The sequence below is a fragment of the Choloepus didactylus genome (genome assembly GCF_015220235.1).
Source record: "Choloepus didactylus isolate mChoDid1 chromosome 25 unlocalized genomic scaffold, mChoDid1.pri SUPER_25_unloc1, whole genome shotgun sequence".
Classification (NCBI taxonomy): domain Eukaryota; kingdom Metazoa; phylum Chordata; class Mammalia; order Pilosa; family Megalonychidae; genus Choloepus; species Choloepus didactylus.
In genome coordinates this window covers 8199964-8206857 of record NW_023637606.1, presented here as the reverse complement: position 1 = coordinate 8206857, position 6894 = coordinate 8199964, and positions in this window count along the sequence as shown.

Here is a 6894-nt window from a genome sequence, read left to right as displayed (position 1 = left end):
CTGCTTCCTCTGAATAGTAAATGAAGAATAAGTTAGAAAATAGAGGTAAAGCCCTTTGAAAAATAGTGGTACAGTGTCAATGATGAAAGGATTTTCAGTGAACAAATCTGGAAGGATATGCAAAACTTTTTCAGTTGTTACTGGAGAGGCAGAACCTGGGCAGCTGCAGAAGTGAGAGGGAAAGTCACTCAGATTTCAATGTACAAGTTGTTCATACATTTTCAATTTTCTACAAGTGAAATGTTTTTCTTGCTATTATGCAAAAACCCTAGTCTCCCAAATAGTGGAATGAAACAATCTTTTCACTTTTCTTTTATATCATGGGGTTACGAATCCAGAGAGGACACTGTGGCCATGTTCAGTTGTGCTCTTTGATGACTGGTGCCTTAATGGTAAGACTCACTGGGGATGGCTTGGAAACATCTGGTTTCCTTCACCCGTGTTTGAGTGGCAGCTGGGTTTTGACTATAAGCCTCTGTGAGGGTTTCCCTATGTATTTGTTACCATAGTGCCCCCTCTTCCCAGTACCAAATCTGTATTATGGGGTTACCATAATAAATTGCCACTAACTAGGTGGCTTAAACAACAGAAACTTATTCTGTGTCAGTTCTAGAGACATGTCCAAAATCAAGGTGTCAGAATTGACATGCCATCTCTGAAGAGTCATTCATTGACTCTTCCAGGTTCTGGTGGCTCCAGGTGTCCTGTGCTTGTGGTAGCTCAACTATAATCTCTGCCTCATTCTTCATACGTCCTGTGTGTCTCCATCTTCACCCAGCCTTCTTCTCTCTGTCACTTCTCATATGCACACTAGTCATATCAATTTATGGCCCACTGTTTCAGTTTGCTAAAGCTTCCAGAATGCAATATACCATAAATGGGTAGGATTTTACCATGGAATTTATAATTTTACAAATTTACAGTTATACAGACATGAAAATGTCCAAATTAAGGCATCAGCTGGATAATTCCTTCTCTGAAGAAAGGCCACTAGCATCCAGGGTTCCTGTCAGATAGCAAGGCACATGGCTGGAGTCTGCTGCTCCTTGAATACTGGGCTTCATTGCTTTCAGCTCATGTTCTCTCTCAGCTCTCTCTGGGTGTTTCTCTCTCTGAACTCTCTGGGATTTTTGCTGTCCTTTATCCTTTCATAAAAGACTCCAATAAGACCCACCTTTAATTGGGTGGGTCACATATCAGTCGGAACAACCTAATCAAAATATTCCACCCACAATAGGTTGATGTTAAAAGAACATGGCCTTTTCTGATGTACATAAGAGTTTCAAACCAGCACACCTACCTTAGTTCAGTAGACCTCATCTTAATGACATCTGCAAACTGCTTATATCCAAATGAGGTCACACAGGGAAACAAGGATTTCAAAACATAATTTTGAGAAACATAAAACAACCCTTTGCATTCTGCCATGGTGAAAATAGGCCCTTGTCAAAACCCACAAAGCTGTACAAAATAAAGAGTAATTCTTCATTAACATGTATCAATAGTTCCCTTTAATTGTACACACATACCACAGTAATGTGAGATGTTAATAGCAAGGGAAACTGCTGGGATGGGAGGGGGAGGGTGACAGGGGAACATCTGAAATGTTTTGTCCTATCTGCTCAATTTTTTATATGAATCTAAAACTGGTCTAAAAATAAGTGTCAATTTTTAGCAATCTTGCAGCACTTTTTTAGAAGTCTTCTATTTCAGGTAATATTCAACAATAGACTAATATCTAAACATTAGCTTGAAATGCTGTCTACTATTAAATGTAAACCAAACTTGAGTGGTAAATTCATCTTTAATTCTGCAGTTGGGGCACCTCTGATTGACTTAGTAAGTTAAATTTTTCACACATCTTTAAAGAAGGAACATGGCTTACATGTTTTTTAGTGTTTTCCTGTATATAGCACATTGAATAAACTACAGTCATCATTGTTGAATAAAAATAACAATTGCACTTCCACAGTAGTCTTTGGGAACAGTTGTTTGGGGGATACATGATGATGCTCCATCTTTGGCCAGAAGGTGGTTTTGATGTTGCTGACCAAATGGGAGTGGTGGGCAGTAGATTTTTCTGAGTGGGGGAAAATTTTCTTCTTTTATACTTGAGGCAATGACCTGGGAAATGAATTGACAATGGAAATATCAGTTTACATCTTACTGACAGAGGAACTTAGGAAAACTTTTAATAATTTATTTACAGTTCAAAATTGGATGCTCTCATTCACAAGCTGCCTGGGAGACCCATGTGAATCAAAGTTGGGTTTCAAGAAAATCTTGTAGTTTTATGTTTAGTTAAAACACTCAAAGGTCAGATGTGAGAGCAAATACATTTATGTAGATGAGACAGCATAGGAAGGCAGCACAGCTTAGCAACTGAATGCATGGGTGCTGGTGCCTGAATGGCTGCATTCAAACCCCATTTAGAGGCCACTCAAGGCAGGGAAAGTTATATAATCTCTTGGTGCTCAATTTGCTGCACTGTCATATGAAAATTTTAATAAGGCCTATTTATTAGTGTATGCTATGAGATTAAAATTAGTAAATGCAAGGAAATCCTTAAGGAAAATGGCAGATATGTCATAAGGACTGTAGAAGAGTTCAATTTCAAAGCTTGGTAGGGATAGGCAATACATTTTGTAGAGGTTGCCCCAGAGAGGGTGCTTCACGGCTCCAGGACAAGGGAGGGTGTCAGGACATGTGTGCTGTGCCCTGCATGGTCACAATACTACCGAGTGCAATCACAGATAGAAAATGTAGACAGTTACATCACTTAGAAAATTCCAGGGGTTACAACTTACCTTCCAGGAGCTGTAACAGGCTTTCAGACTTCTCTATTCAGGGAAGAGATGGGCTCAAATCCTCATCCACCCTCCTGACTAAAAGTAAATGCCTTGACCAAAAATATGACACAGAATTCCCCCAAATGAGGTCCCTCTGAAGGGCCAAAGGATGTCCAAACTTTTGGCCCTACTACCCCAAGATATTCACACTGTCAGCTGCCTTGTGTGAGTCTTCCCATGGGTCACTCCCCCACTCCAAGTGACCAACATTCTGCTTGGCTCACAAGCTTGCTTAGAACAAAGGACAATGGCAGCTCTGCAGCTAATTAGCTTTGCCTTCAACTTACTATCCTGGAAGAGCACTGGCAGGAGAGAGAGTCCTCTCTCCACTTAGAGGACCCTCTGTAGCCACAGCCTTGTTAACCCACCCAGGAATCTCCTGATCACCCACAGGCCCTATTTCCCTAAGGTCCCATGTGCTCATCCACTAAGGGGCTGTCCCTTCTCACCACTCTCCAAGGCTTCACTCACTAACCTGTGTCCTCATACATCACCCACAGAAATCCCAGTTTCTCTCCTTTCTATTATCTGCATCCAGATTGAAAATATTTGGTGTGCATTCTATCATCCATGATCAGAGGACTTTGCCCTGTAATTTGCCTTTCCTGCTGAGTCCTTTCTTGTGTTGGTAACAATATTCTTATCTGAGGAAAGTATGTACCCTCTGTATATATTCATTGGAACTGCTAGTAAAACATAGGCATTATTTCTCTCTTAAAATTTCATAGAAATCAGTGGAAGCCACAGGGGCCTGGAGATTTGTGAAAAATTTACTTTTCATATTTCTTGTTTTATAATTGATGCTTAATTTATATATTCTATAGTTCATAAAAAGTATACAGGTGGGTGGCTTGTTGGGAATATAAACAAATATATTGCTAACACCCTGATCAATATAAAGAACATGTCCAGCCCCTGGCAGCCACTCATTTGCTGCTTCCCATCATTACCAATATTCTGACCATGATCATCATACTTTAGACTTCTCTGTTTCTCACATCCTATCAATGGCAGCAAACAGTATGGACTCACTTGAGTCTGGCTGAATATTATGTCTGAGTATTCTCTGAATTCCGCGTTGTTGCTGACTAAATCAAAATTTGTTGTTTGGAATGTCATTATATAACATTGTAAGGATATAGCACAATAAGTTTATTCCTTCTACATTTTATATGCTGTATTGTTTCCCCAGAAGGATACTCAGAATAATACTGCTTTAAAGGAGGCCTTGTGGGTTTTTCAGTGGACTCATTCAGGCCACAGGATATACGTACCAGGAATGGGGTTGCAGGGTCACAGGTGCATGTAACTGTAACCCATGCTGGAAAGCTGTTTCCCAGAGTGGCTGAAACAGTGTGCCCCCCATAGCATCATGGGGGAGTTCCAGTTCCTCCACATTCACACCCACCCTTGGTCTTGTTCATCCTTACAACCATGTATTCTGGTGGGTGTAGGAACCTCCCCCATAGTACAGGAAACACAAGTCTCATGAGTAGATCTTGCACAATCAATATATTGTTCAGGTGACACCTGTACCATGAACATGTTAGACTTGAGACACAGATCCTGTATTTTTATTCATCTCCTTTATAGGTCTTAAAAACTTCATACAAAGTTCAGAGAATGGGACTTTTCAAGCTAACATTGTAGTTGCATTTGTAGGCTGGCAATAACCTGAGATGAAAGAAAGCTATCTGCCCTTTTTACCATGAGATAGGTTTGTAATTAACACTCTTAAACCATGGAACCAAAATAATCCCAATCAGATCTTCAACATTTGATAAAATTGTATGTATTTATGTAAGAACAGAAAATCCACTAATAAGAAAGAATTTAAAAATGAATCCTTTGATTTAAGCTCAGCATTTATCTTACTTTTATAGTCATGCTTCCTAACCAATGAAACACCTTAAAATTTTAGTGCGTGTTATTGTGGATAACATACAAAGAAAGTCAACATCAATTTATGATGTAGAGCAGAAAGAAAAACATGAGTTGTTATTTACAATGTTGATAACTAGATAAAAAGTAAAAGAAAAGCAGGCAAAGGAAAGCATGGGGAAAGAAATGAGAGATGGATTCCTTGGCTTTCCTGTAAAGCATCCTAAAATGACAAGAAATAATCAATCTAAACATGACTAAATACTGAAATATAAATTATGACAAAAACTTGGTCCCATAACTCCACCTGCCTGTTTGAAGCACAGCCTAAATGCCAGCATCTTCTTCCAAGACCATGCCACCTTCCACAGATCATCTATGCAGCCTCTGCATTTGCCATCTCTTCTGTGAGAATTTACAATCTATTGAGGGACTGGACTGAATTATAGGCATGATATTTTGTGTCTATAATTCAATATGTGATTCAATATTGAAAAGTTGAAATATTGAAATCCTATCATTTAAAAATAACTACTATTTTTCATATTGTATTTTCCTTCTAGACTTTCTTTTTTATTCTGTGTGTTTATTCATTGAAGTAGGTGCCTCTCTATGTTGGCACTAGAAAGCCCACATTGGAGAGTTCATTAAGGAGAGCATGCATGCCCTGAGGACATTTACAGGTCTTTTGGTCTCTAACCTAAGAGCACAGGATTGTTCAACAATGTTGACACCTGCTAATATACCAGGGGAATTTTGAGTTCTAACCAGCTGCTATGCATAAATCCTGTAACTAGCAAAATTAGAGCATTTGTAGGGTTCATGGCAATAATGTTATCAAATACATGAAAGTGTTTCCCCAATTCTTATCAGATATTGGCCAGGCATGTTAACAGATACTGAACTTATCCTCCTAAGTGGTGAATTTGAACACTTACATCTATGGCTCACCAGAAGCAAGTGAAAATTGCTATAAGATCCACTGATAGGTGACATGGATTATGTCACACTGATATTATCTTATAACCATGGCAGTCTTTGGGAAATCTGTAGGCCTGGGAAATCTCAGGAACTTGCATGGATCTCCTATTGTCTAGGTTTCCCATGTACATTGTCTAATAGTCTCATTTCTGAGTTTTAAGTGCACGTTCAGAATAACAGCATTGAGACCACACTCCTGGGTACATTTCTTGGCTGTAAGGCATAAGAGCTGGTGAGGTTGTTGGCATGTGTCTCTGTGCCTTCGTTTTTCAATCTGAAGTGTGTATGGTAAATACACCCACCACATGCGACTAAGGATTGAAAGAATTACTATGTGTAAATTATGCAGTCCTTAGATGGGATTGTTTTCTTGGCACAGTTGACAGATACTTGTCCTGTTGAAAAAGGAATGTCATCTAAGAGAAATAAGTACAAACACTCATGTGCACACAATAATGCATATACTCAGATTGACAATCACACCCTTAACATCAATTAATGCTAATCCATACTGCAACAGAACCCAGCTGCTTCCAGGGACTCTAGAAACATCAAAGTTCTTTTCCTGGAAATAAGTTTCCTCAATTTATGCCCAATTCTCATTCCCACATAGAATTGGGAATTGCCATTTCTCTACACATTAAAGCCATCAAGGAAACCCAGCCATATTCATCTAGATTTCTTTCATCAGCTAGTTAGTGATTCCAGAATATGCACCTTTTCCTCCTGTTCTTAAGGCAACCTATAATGAAGGAAAACAAATGGTGTGAGGATCGGAATATGCTGTGAAGTCTTTGCACAGGTCTTTTGCTCTGTTGGTTACTCTAGGAAACCAGTTGTGAAACCATGATTGAGTCAAAGAATACAAAGGGAAGAGGAGAGGACACCACTTGGAAAATTGTGAACTTTCCTAGAGGGTATTTCTTTCTATTCCTTTTTGGTGTGAAGTTTCAAAATTCCTAATCCAAGCAGCAAAAATTACCACTAAGGATAAAGGACTTCTACCCTAGGATCTCTCACCTGATACTGCCAACATTGAATCCTCTTCTAGAAATAGGTCATAGTTTTGGCCCAATTCCCCCACCCATGGGTAGACAGTACCTAAATTCTATGATCATCCTGATCAGGGTTTCAAATCTGAACTAGAGTGACATGGAAAGAAACCAATAAATCAATTCAACTA